At 43.7% G+C, this 12736-nt stretch overlaps 2 protein-coding genes across 8 annotated transcripts in view; both read right to left on the bottom strand.

The window, feature by feature from the left end:
* The window catches only part of PPARGC1A (PPARG coactivator 1 alpha), a 900607-nt gene that overhangs the window by 157888 nt on the left and 729983 nt on the right, over positions 1 to 12736 (bottom strand). The gene's annotated exons all lie outside the window — the stretch shown is intronic.
* Positions 1 to 12736, bottom strand: part of LOC128326266 (uncharacterized) — a 239229-nt gene that overhangs the window by 4854 nt on the left and 221639 nt on the right. The window contains exon 1 of one of the 2 annotated variants that reach the window (XM_053252805.1): positions 63 to 886. The exons of the other annotated variant lie outside the window; for it this stretch is intronic. The gene's annotated coding sequence lies outside the window, so the exon portion shown is untranslated. Of the gene's footprint in view, positions 1 to 62; positions 887 to 12736 lie in introns of those variants that run through there. 2 annotated transcript variants of the gene reach the window in all.

Raw genomic sequence — 12736 nt, 5'->3', positions numbered from 1 at the left:
AGAGACACTACCAGCAAGTGTGGACAATACAATACAGAGCTAAGGTATGCTCTGTATCATACCTTATCAAAGGTATGACTCAGCACAAGGCAACTTCCTGATGTTTCCGAGAACATGATCTGGAATCTTTGGTGGCAAGCTGGGGTTAATCCACAAGCATGTAGAGGTTCCTTGACAGATGAATTTAAGTGAGAAAGTAAAAGTTTGCAAAACACTGCTTTCAAGGTACAATTCAAAGTGCTATCTCTAGAATAGTAGCAAGCTCTCTTCTCTCTCTTTATATAAAATATAACATTATTTATTATATGTATATCCCTCCTTTCTGTTTGACAAGAGATACCCAAGGCAGCTGAAGGTAAGACTAAATTAAATTACACAATAAACATAACTTAAAAAAAAAAAACAACCAGCAACAACAAAAACCCAAAAGGCAATGCTGAGTGATAAAAGGGTCTGAGAGAGCTAGGAATTACATCTCCTGCTGCTGGGAATCTTCCAACTAAATCCACTGCTCAGAAGCATGCTACCCACCAGGCGCATAACAATGATAGGGCAAGGGGAGACAGTTGTCTGGGGGCCCCACTGCCTGGAGGAGCACCCCAGAGGCACCTCATGTGACTCCCCATTGCCCCCTGCCCAGCCCCATAGCCTCTCAGCCACTTGCCCTCTTCGCCGTCTCTCCAGCTTGTTCTCCTGGCAGCAGGCAAGCGGCAAAGAGCTCCTTTTCTCCCGCCTCTCAGCTGATCGGCAGGTGGGCGGGGCTTCCACGGAGGCCTCCATGTAGGCCGCAGTGAAGCCTGAACTCGAGTAGGGCCCAAGCAAGCCAGGAAGGAGGAGGCAGCCAGAGTGGCCACCACTGTTCTCTGCAGCAGAAGACCCCTTGCTGCCCTGCTTAACCCAGACCAGCATTTGCCAGGTAGAGTGTGAACTCCTTTTTGTGGTTACCTTTCCCGCCCCCCCCCCATATATAGGGATCTGCTTGCCATAGGGCTTGGATAGGGGGGCGGGCGGGGAGGGACCGAGAAGTCTCTGAATATTTATTTTGAAACAGCTTGGAAAATTTGCTGAGTTAAAAAAAACTATCTAAAAAGTCCTATAAGTGGCTTGTTTCATGGCAGAAAATTGCAAAAACTTCTGGAACAGTATTTTATTAATTTTATTTATTCATTCATTCATTTATAAATGCACTTATGTTCAAGTTGTTTTGCAACCCAGAAGGTCTGAGTGAGAACTGTGAAGCATGTGTGGTGCTTTTATTTTATTTTTCTTGTGTGTGAACTGCTCCCCAATAACTTGCAGGGACTTCAGGGTAAATCTGGCCAACATGTGAATGCAGCACCTCCATTCCAGAGGAGATGTGTCTTAAAGGGCTTTAAAAGCCTCCTGTGAAAAACCCCCTGCAATCAAACTTGACTGAATTTGTTCAGAATTCTGAGAAAACAAACATAGGTTCACCCTGCATGGTTGAAAGTCTCCTTTGCTAATCTGCAGCGAGGGGCCCATTTTAATAATTCATCTTTCTAGTGTGTTCTAGGCATTAAAAGTAATACAAATGTATAGTACTCAATGTATATCACTATATATTGTGATGTGTGTGTGTGTATTCAGTGAAATGTATTTGCAGGCAGCATACTTATTTTGGAATATCAGACTTAAATCCTTGGGGGCCTGGGGTGTGCGGAGGCCCTGGACTTTGGGGGGGGCATTTTAAAATCTTGTCTCTGGGCCCACTCCAACCTTGCTACGCCCCTGCTACCCACCAAATATGGAGGTCATTCACACAATCAAAAACTGTTCTACCTGGGTTTGGGAGCTGTGTGTGCTCCGAATTTTCAGTTGTATGGAAGAAAGGTAGGAGGAAAACCTGGGTAGAAGTGATTGTGTGGAAGCAAGGTAGGAGGAAAAGCTACAGGAATCCTTCAGTGCACCACGCAACATGTGCAATGCATTGGGGGATTCCCTCTAGGTTTAGTCCGCTGGGGCTAAACATAGCCCTAGTAAACACACAATCTGATAGCCCGGGTTAAGGGAGCGCTTGCTCCCTTAACCTTGGGTAACAGCCAGGCTACAAAGCCGGGCTAGGTGGCACTGATCCAACAGGATTGGACCCAATCCCAGCAGTTCTCACACACAGCCTAACCCAGTTAGGCTGCATGTGAGAACAGCCTCACACTGTTTTAATATTATTCGTGGCTTTATTTGTTTAGTGACTAGGTATATTTTATTATATATTATATGTTTAAACTGTTAGCTACCTAGAAGATGTCTGAAACCCAGTCAATTTAAAATTAAAAATGAAATAAAGTTTAGATTTCTTTTGGCTGCAAAAGAACATGAATTTTAAGATGAAAGTACTGAAGAGTGCTTTTAAATCAAAGCTTGTTTCACGCTTGCATTTAGTAGCTGAGAGGTTGGTGTGCATAGCAAAAGTGATAGGGATGGGGCCATAACTCAGCCATAGAGCATCTGCTTTTCATGCAGAAGGTCCCATGTTCAATCCCTGGCATCTCCTAGTAGAGCTGGAAAAGACTCCTGTCTGAAACCTTGGAGAGCCACTGTTTGTCCCTGTAGATCAGGGTTACCGATGTTGCTGAACTACTACTCCCTTCACGCCAGACACAATGAATAGTAGGTGGAGATGATGGGAGTTGTAGTTTAGCAACATCTGGCGAGCTTGTCTCTCGGTATATGGTGTAAACTACTTCCCCTTCTTTCTGGATTTTTTATAGTTAGCTACTGTTATGATTACGATTATAGTTAGCTATTGTTACGATATATAGTTACGATTTGTGAGAAAAGCCGCTAGGGGGGTTGCGGGGAGAGTGGGCTTAGCCTGCTCTCCCCGCAGATGAGCAGACAGTCTGCTCTGGGCAGCCGCAGTGGCCGCCCACACAACTGCCGGCTCCGTCATGGAGCCGGCCAGGGTTGGGGAGTTCGGGGGCTTTTCATCCACCCGGTCGGGGGTCTACTCATAAGTAGCCGTGCCGCCGAGCCACGCTGCGGGTAATAATAATAATAATAATAATAATAATTCGATTTCTATACCGCCCTTCCAAAAATGGCTCAGGGCGGTTTACAAAGAGAAATAACAACAAATAAGATGGCTCCCTGTCCCCAAAGGGCTCACAGTCTAAAAGAAACATAAGACAGACACCACCAACAGTCACTGGAAGTACTGTGCTGGGGGTCGATAGGGCCAGTTACTCTCCCCCTTCTAAATAAAGAGAATCACCATAGTAAAAGGTGCCTCTTTGCTAAGTTAGCAGGGGGTACTCATGATTTTAAAAACTGCGTTTGCAGAGCACTCTGCAAACCCGGTTTAAGGGGAGGGTTACTTTGGCGGGTTAACCGCCTGGAGGCCACCAGGCTCGCCTGCAAGCCCGGTGGTTCTCACAGTCAGGAGAAATCGCGCTAGGCTCCCCTAGGCCGATTTCTCCTGATCGTGGAAATAGCCTCAGTATCTTTTGTTTTATTATTTAAAATTTGTTCCAGAGGGGATCCCGTAGAGTATGTGTGTCTGTGTGTGTGTGTGGGGGGGGGTGGATTCAGAAAGGGAAAGAGAGGGAAAGGAGAATGAGCAAATGGAATTGATTCTGAATAAACTCCTAATTAAATCTATATAAGATTACTTTGTATTCATGAGGGAAGCAGCAGGGGCATAGCTGGGGGAGAGGGCTCATTTTCACCTCTCTCCCTGGTGGCCCCTCAGAGTGAGGGAGATAATGAAGAAAATAGGGAGAGGTGAGTTGGGGGTTCCTCTGGAGCTTGGGGGCCTGGGTTCTTTGAACCCATCCAGTCAATTATAGCTATGCCCCTGGAAAGGAGCTGTACAATTAGTGAGGGTAATAGTGGATTTCTGGGTTTAGCTATGAAGTATCACATGCATTTGTGTTACTGTCATATTTATTTCATATATTTGCATTTATTGCAGTGAAATGCTCTTAAGCCAATTTTGTCCAAAAAACACTATAAAGAAAAATGCACAAAACAGTCACCGTGTGCCAATAATAAGCACTCTGTCCAACCTTGGTTTAAAAAAAAAAAAAAGTAGGGTGTTTTTAAAAAAAAAAAAAAATTGCGCCCCGCTCTGCTTTGAGGGTTGTGTCCAGGAATTCTTTCTAATGAATGTGGCAACCCTTACCACCACCCAGTTCAGACAAAAGAAGGGAACTTTCAGGAAACTGATCACTCTGCCAACAAAGCCTTTTAACAGCATCAGGTCACATCAAGTAATGTGGTGCTGCCTGACCCTTATAAAAACTTCCATGTCAAGCTTGCTCAGTATTTAGAACAAGATGCTGTTGGCCACTTGTCCTGTTCCTGCTCCTAGGATGCAGATCCTTATGCTTTGCCGCTGCCATGGCCTTTCTTTCCTTACCTTTATGTTGTCCACCACCCAGCTTGACTGGAGGTGGGACTGACAGCACTTGGGATTATACATATTTAAATTATTCCCTGGAGCTAATTCAAGTCCATCCAAAAAGTAAACAAATTTACCAAGCAACTGCTCTTATATATGGATTCTCCAAACTCCTCAAAGTTTTCCCCAAGTTCAAACGTAGGTCTGTGTACTATTTCCAATTCTTCTTCTCTTCTACTGCAAATTAGATACTTAGCAGACTTCAAAAGCAAAGAGGGGGAGGAAAGACACCACATTCCTAAATGTATACCCTTCTGATCACTCCAAAAGGAAAGCAACACCAAAATAGCTTAAAACACTCGCTGCAGAAAATTGTTTCCATATCATGCAAATAAGCAGACAAAAATATCTTCTGGGCAATTTGAGATACATACAAATATTGGTTATTTTAAAACAGCAGCTTGTAGCAGAGGACATTCCACTGCTTAATATGAAAGTCAGCTTCCCCCAACATTTGCATAGAGGATGACATGGGGAGCTCCTGACTGCTCCTCTAGCTATGACATAAAAGACGCCTATCACAAGATCACGTGTTCCAAGCTCAAGTTGAAGCACATGTTTAATGCACGAAGGGCAAGGTAGAAACCTGTGAGTTTCCATCTGACTAATGAAGACTCTGGCCTATGAAAGTTTATATTGGTTAGTTTTTAAGGTGCCACAGGATTCTTTGCTGTGAAATGAATCCCTGGGTAGTTTCCAAGCCCAGTCTGATTCCAATATGGAAAGGAGTTTCAGCTACCCTATGGAAAGATATGTTCCTTGGGATTCAGTCCATACTCGTTCTTTAATGCCATTTTGTTATGCAACCTGTTCATTTCATGACACGCTTGCTACAGTCATGGGTATGAATGTGCTGCCTTCACGGCCTCGAGTTATTTATACCCTAAAGATAGTGGAAAATGACACTGTTTGGCAGAGGTTGGGCTCAGTGTGGATGAAAAGTTTTACATGTGAGGAGCCGTGAAGGGGAAAAAGCCACCTCTTTCTTTCCCTTCAATCAATGTATCCCTTTCATGAGTTAGTTTGCTGTTACTAATCATTCCCAAGGGAACAACAAACAACAGTCATGCCATTCGTGCAATCACATGTCCCAAGCAGGTCACAACGGATTTTATCCCGTTTGACTTTTCAAAGCTCTTATGATATTAGATGTGCTAAACCCTACACACTCACAGCTGTTTCATTCTGAACTTTCAGATGTGAGAGCACCCTGCAAACTGGGTATGAGATGATCTAATCTCCCCCTTTTTGAACATTGATACTTTCACACAGTGACAGCTACTGGCTCTTGGACCGGCCCCCTCCCATTTTTCTATTCTTTTGTTGCCGTTCCTTAGAAACATAAATCTTGTTCTTTGGCAGCAATGGCTATAAGTGCTGCTCCACATGCCCAAACTGGTTCTCACGCGCAGATTTAATTCACTGTAAGTGGCATGAAAGGAGGTCAACACATGGGGAGGGGGGGCACTTCCAGTCCGTTTGCTGCTTTTGGATCCATTGCAGAAAGCCATCCTCCCTAACAGAGAAGCTGTTTCTTACTTTGAATCCCTAGCGTCACTCTTGACATCTTTGTGAAATGGACAGCAAAGCCCGGTGCACTAAAAAGGAAATACTCGTGGAATGATGCACTCTAGACTCCCCTTGCATACAAACTTGTGAAAACATTAACATCAAAGCAAGCTAATATTTCCTTGTTGATACATGGGAAATCACTGCTAGAATTATGGATAGGGTTTAGTATCTATATTTGTGTGTAGTTGTACTTGATTTTAAACTTACCCCAGCTTCATGTGTTGTCTGAACTGCAGAAACTGTGGTAAGTTTCTTATGATTTGTTCACACACCAGGATCTGGAACAAGAGTTTCAGACTACTACAGTTCCCCCAAGTCTGGACAACATGTAGACCTATAATTATTTTGAAGTCAAAAGCAAAAGCTTACAATCTCCTTCAGTGCACAAAGGAAGAAGAGATGGGAGGGCAGAGCATGTGAGCCTGCTGCCCTCCAGGGCTCATTCACATAGCAAAGAATGGTGGCTTTCTGTTACATCTGAACCAGACTAGTTTGTTGCTTGGTGTGTGTGTGTGTGTGTGTGTGTGTGTGTGTGTGTGTGTGTGTGTGTGTGTGAAATCAAGAATGTAATAGCATCCTATTCATCTCTAAATGAAATCTGAATGCAAAGCTTAATGTAAATGAAAAACTGGGGGACTATTTTGCAGCCCCGCTTTTAGCCATGCTCAATGAAATTTGCTCCACTGATCTCTCTTCCGCCCACCACCCATCCCTGCCTTTTTCAGTTCCAAGAATACATCTTAACAGATGAAAATCAGATTGGCATAAGTGTAACTAGATTCCAATTCTGGCCTGAATAAACAATTAAACCTAATTTTGTTCTAATGAGAGTTTCACCTCAGTATCAAAGGCGGAATCTGTTTCTTAATTCTGATGCTGTTTTATTTCTGATGCAGGAGCCAGAAGACCCAAACATTGGTTGCGCCCTTATTATAAAGGCACTGTAGCAAAACTAAACAGTAGAAGTCCCACTGTCTGGCCCACCCACAAATGTCCAGAGATTTCATTGTAACTTCCCATTCAGGGAACTTCCCATGTAGATGAATGGGAAAATAGGGACATGTTGGCTGGTATGAAATTCACAGTGGAGATTATCTGGCTGTCACTGCCATTTTGACAAAATTAAGCAGATACTTCTTTCTTCTACTGAAATCAATGAAAATTAAAAATAATGTTAGCTAGACAGTGGCCATTTTCCCCCAGAGGATTTTACAATACTGCTTCAGTTACTATATGCTTGCAAACCCAATACCGCAGCCTTTGTCTTTTCCTTTCCTTTTTTCTCTTGCTTGTATCTTGATTGTTTTCATAATAACTGGAAAAGTACTTCCTAGTCTGGAATATTTTAATTGGTTTAATAAAATAAATAGAACAGAGATAATCCTTCCCTGGTCCCCCAATGCAGAACACACAAATATTTAATGCTACACAGAAACAGTGGAAGCATTCACAGGGTTTACAGTTACAGTCTATATAACTGGATGATCAGGTTTTCCATTAATCCTGGACACAATGGGCTATGCACTGAAACTTTCAAACCCCTGCTACCTGGCCCTGTGTGCCTGAATTGCTTCATGCAATGTTTTATTTGCACTCAGTTGAATTCTCCCGGCTGCATGATATGCAACAGACAGAATATGTTATTTTGGCACCCTGACAAAATTTGAGTGCTTTCAACTCATTGGCAATCTCTTGATTCTTTGGTTTGTGTCAGGCATCAAGTATCAAATGCCAAATATCAGCTGTCAAATACTGTCAGAAACCAAAGACCATTGCATGTCATCTATCAAACACTGCCAACCATAAACTGCCAAATATCAAACATGACTTCAGATATGGAAGTTAGAGGAACAAATACTGTTTGATGCAAAACTGGTGTCATATATAAAATGTGTGTCAAATATTTGGAAAAAATCCAAACTTTTTAAAAAACCATCAAACCCACCCACCCCCGCCACACAAACATTTTGTGGACTGTAAGGACTCAGTGAGACGCCAGGGAACAATACAAGAACAAAACAGGTGTTAGGCACAGTCAAAGGGCTACTGGAGCAAGGCGGTCTTCATTTGGTCCGAAACACCATCAGCAAGAGCCAGATGACTATCCCAGCCAGATGAATCTTAGCAGGGAGTTCCTTTTAGTTAGTATGTTAGCCAGCTGAACTTCAGGTGCAGTGCGAGACACAGGAGGACCTCAAGAGGATCTAAAGGGTAGGAAGACCCATGAGAGAGGATGTAGTCCCTTAGGTCTCCTACTCCTAAGTCATTTAGGGCTTAAAGCACTTTGTGAACCCAGAAATGAATGTGTCATCCGTAAAGCTGGTACAAAAGAGGAAATTCAAGCTCCATAAAACCCAGCTCTGATCAGAAGTCTCACAGTGAGTTGCATTCTGAACCAGCTGACATTTCTAGACACTCTTCATGATCAGCCCCATGTGAAGCAAATTAATCCAGTCTTGATGTAACTTAAGACATGTGTGACCATAGCCAGATCTGCCTTTTATAGAAATGGGTGCAGCTGGCACACCAACTGCCAAACAAACTACCCCTGACTACGGCTGCCAGCTGAGAATTCAGGAGGAGCAGAAAGTTCAGAATCGCTTCCAAACTGCCAATCTGTTTCTACATCCCAAACAGACTGATTTCAGGTATTGATTCAGGACATCCATGGCCTCCCTGGACTGAGGCGAAAAGGAAAAATAACGCTCAGCATCATCAGCATACTGATTATATAAAACTCCCAAACTCTGGGTGAGATGATGCCCAGAAAAGACAACTATGAAACTGAGCCAACTGTGTTTGATATTGAGGCAATTCTCACGATCGCCAAAGAGTGGGCTAAGGGAGCCTAGCCCACTTTTTGGAGATCGTGTGCTGCAACGGGAGCCACACGGCTCCTGGCAGCAGACTGCCCAAAGTACTCCTCCCCTTATCCGAGGTTAACGGAACGAGCGTCCTGTTAACCTCGGTGTTTTGATCACATATTGCCGCAGTGCAGCTCCATGCAGCGACAACACATGAGGAGACCCCCCACCAGGAGGCTGCAAGCAGCCGCTTGGGCTTGGGGGTCTCTCTAGGATGCTCTGCACACCCGCACGGGGCATCCTGGAACTTCCGGGGGCTGTGCGGTCCCCATCCCTGCAGTCCCCACCGGCTCCGTGATGGAGCCAGCAGTCGTGTGGGCGGCCGATTCGGCTGCCCAGGGCTGTCTGGCGATCGTCTGCAGGGAGAGCAGGCTAAGCCCGCTCTCCCCGCAAACCCTCTTATGGCGAGTCTCACTGATCGTGAGACTCACCTCGTAGTCTTCTTGGTTCCTTACAAGAGTTTAGTTCCTGATATCTCAATTTATAATTCTATATTGTACAGTGATTGCAAAGAGAAGCAAAATAACAACGTAACTCTTAGCCATAGGGGTGGAAACATTTATAAGCGAAGAGAAGAATACTAAATCAGCTTTGCTGCTCTATTTTAAAATAAATTTTCTCCATTAATTAATTTTGTGACTCAGAGCAAATGTGCATAGTAGGATACAGAGGACCCTGCTGATAACAATCTCACAGAATACAATAGTTCTGTTCTTTGAGATATATAGCAGATGTACTCTTTGGAACAGCTCCAGGGGTGGACAAGGTAAATACTGGATAAAGTGTGGGTTTCTGACCTCCTAAAGTCCACTATTAACCCCTCAGTGAAAAGTGTTTTGGAGTCTCACTATATCAAGAGATCAATGCAATTTAATATCTAAATTTGCCAAGCTGTCACAGGCCGTGTAATTAGAATGATTTGACACAAAAGTGGTTATTACACATAAAAGAGAAGAATGTCATGTACCAGACAAGATGAACTGCATTTCAACCTTTGAAATAAGGGGAATCTTCCAGCTGAGAACTGAATTTGCCAGAGGGGCAGCTTATTTCACAGTCACCTATAATTCACTAATCCCATAAATAAATGGAACATTTCTGTATATACTACAGCCAGTAATAAAAAAAAACACCCAGATGTTTACATGCACAAAATAATGAGGGTGGGGGGAGAACTGACTGATAACAGTGATTTTCTGGGTTTCCGCTAGATTAAATGTCTAGCAATTGACAACAAATTATCACCTTTTTCTGGGTGGTGTGGATATAATCTTTTTTCTCAGTATCTTTGCACCCATACAGGAGTACTAGTTTTTTCTGAGACATAAAAGAAAAGGTTTTGCTGCATGTAACAAGTCAGCACAATGAGACCACAAGAGACAGAATGGTTGGCTCTGCTACAGGACATTTAAGTCACCACCTTCATATTCAATGGTAAATCAAAAAGAGGATGCTTTACTTATTTGTGTGTGTGTGTTAATGTCAGTTAGAGTCTTCATTCCTACATAACTCTAAATACAGTATGATGCATTTCCTAGCCTGCTCACCTAGGTGTCTCTAGTACAGTTTTGTGTGGGTGGTCTCACAAACTAACTGAGAAAGAATTGTTACTCATTCTGAAAGGGCAACCTCCTTCACAACCAGGGCTGTCAACAGGATTTTCTGGGCCTAATACAGAATTTGCACTTGACTACACCCCCCCCCCCACCGATCCCATGCATAATGCTCTGGGTGGATCATGGATAGCTTTCAGAGTTCTTGGATGGATAATGGACTAAACATGGACACACTATGCCGCTACAGATGACCCCGTAAATCATGGTTTGTTGAATCATCAGAACTTCAGATGAGTGTTCCTTTTTGGTGTGTCCAACCATGGTTTGTTGCAGGGCTGGCCCACCTGCTAAGTGAACCATGAGCCTGCTTAGGGCGCAAAGCAGGCAGGGGCAGCAACAGCCTGAGTCACATGGTACTCAGGGTTTTGCTGCCCACCGTGGCCTCTACTCCTGCCCATGCTTTCGCTGCAGTGGCAGCAGCAAGTCGGGCAGGCAGGTGATGGGGAACACCTGCCTACTCGCCTGCCCTCCTTGTTACTGCTGCTGTCACAAGGTGGCACATAGAGGTGGCGGCCGTGGGGAGGGTAGGTGTGCACTTCCCATCACCCACCCACCCTCCTGCCTGGGGCTGGCCCTGGTTTGTTGGTTTGAGCTTCAGGTCTTCATAGTCCCTCTTCCCCTTTCCTCACCTCATGCATCTGGGAATCTTTGTTTATTCAACTATGGCTCTGCCTGTCATCCAAACCCAAGAGCTGTGGCTCAGAATAGTTAACAAACTAGGATATAAAGCTGGGATTATATCCACTTCCAGAGCCATAAGGAATGCTGTGTCACAACTCTGTGCCAGAGTTTAAAAGGAAAGGGGAGCAGGGAGGAGAGAGTGTAGGGTTTGGAACGCCTTACAGCCACATTCCAAATCCAACAACTGATAGTTTATTTTATCATGTGAACATGGCCGCTGTGGAAAGAATTATATGGGTGAAAGGAATCACATGCATGTGTGCACACACAGACCAGAGTCTGAGCAAGTTCCAAACCACCCTGAGAGAGAAAGTGAGCAATGCTGAGATAAGATTTGAAAGAGGCTCTCTCCTGTTGGCTATAGCAGCTAGATGGTACCACCTCCCAGAGATTTCTCTCTGCATTGAGCCTTATCTGCAGGCTCCCGTGTGAACTATGGCAATATCACTCAGTTTATTACTTTTTTTTCTTTTTTAACATGAGTGATGAAACTCACTCTTGTGCTTGTACAGAGTCAAGGGGTGCCACTGAGAAAGGAATGCCTCAAATATGAGAAGATGAGCTCAAACTTTGCTTTTACCATGATGAATTTCAAAAAAACATACTCTGTATGAACCTCCTTCTGAGGGGTAGGGGACAAAAAACCCCACCTAACTCCTACTGAAGTGTAATGTACTTGGCAGTTCACCAAGAAGCACTTACATCTTGAAGGGGTGGCTCAGCATTAATCAAAAAAATAAAAGCAATCACTTATAGGATTAAAATACAAATATAACTTTGCGGCATTGCCTTCCTCCTCATATAAAGGAAAGATGTAGTAACTTTCACACTCATGGATTTTGCCCATGACCTCAACCCTGACCTAGCTGAGATGCATTTGCATTAGGACTGGAGAAGCAAACACAATTCTCTCTTCATGCAGGCTCAGTCCTGGCCTCTCCTGGACGCAGGCTGAAAGTAATACCAAACCATGGTGAATCATCGACAAGCTGTTTTATGGGAAACATAATCGTTCACAGGGGATTGACCTGACATCAACACACTCATTTCATGCAGCAACCCAGGCTGGACTCCAACCAGATCCTAGAAGAACATGTCCCCATTGGCAATAGCCTAAGGATTCAAGTGTGAAAGAAATTTACATTAAATCTGTCCTCATCTATAACAATCAGAAATCAATGCTTGCATGTCCTGAATTTTTTTTTTACCTTTACATATTTAAAAGCTGAACAGTTGACCATTTTTGCTTTTTTGTTTTGTTTAAATTTTAAGCAGTTTCCACACCTCATTTGTTTATTTAACATATTTCAAACCCGTCCAAAACTTTCATCTCTGGGCAGTTTGTGTCTGGGAAGTTTCATTCTCAGGGTCATCTGTCTATTTGCCCCAACATTATGTCAAACTTTAGTGTGTCCAAGAAACAGAACCCAGGATGGGGCTATACAGACAGAAGCAGACTTGATTTTTACTGACTGAAGTTACCAGTAGGGGTGTGCAATTAGATTCAGGTTGAAATAGGTGTGATTTGTAAATTCGACCCCGAACTGAATTGCCCTCAAAATAGAGGGCCCAATTTGTGGTCG

Source organism: Hemicordylus capensis, chromosome 5 (genome assembly GCF_027244095.1).
Source record: "Hemicordylus capensis ecotype Gifberg chromosome 5, rHemCap1.1.pri, whole genome shotgun sequence".
NCBI classification, from domain to species: domain Eukaryota; kingdom Metazoa; phylum Chordata; class Lepidosauria; order Squamata; family Cordylidae; genus Hemicordylus; species Hemicordylus capensis.
This window is presented reverse-complemented; position numbering and strand designations above follow the sequence as displayed.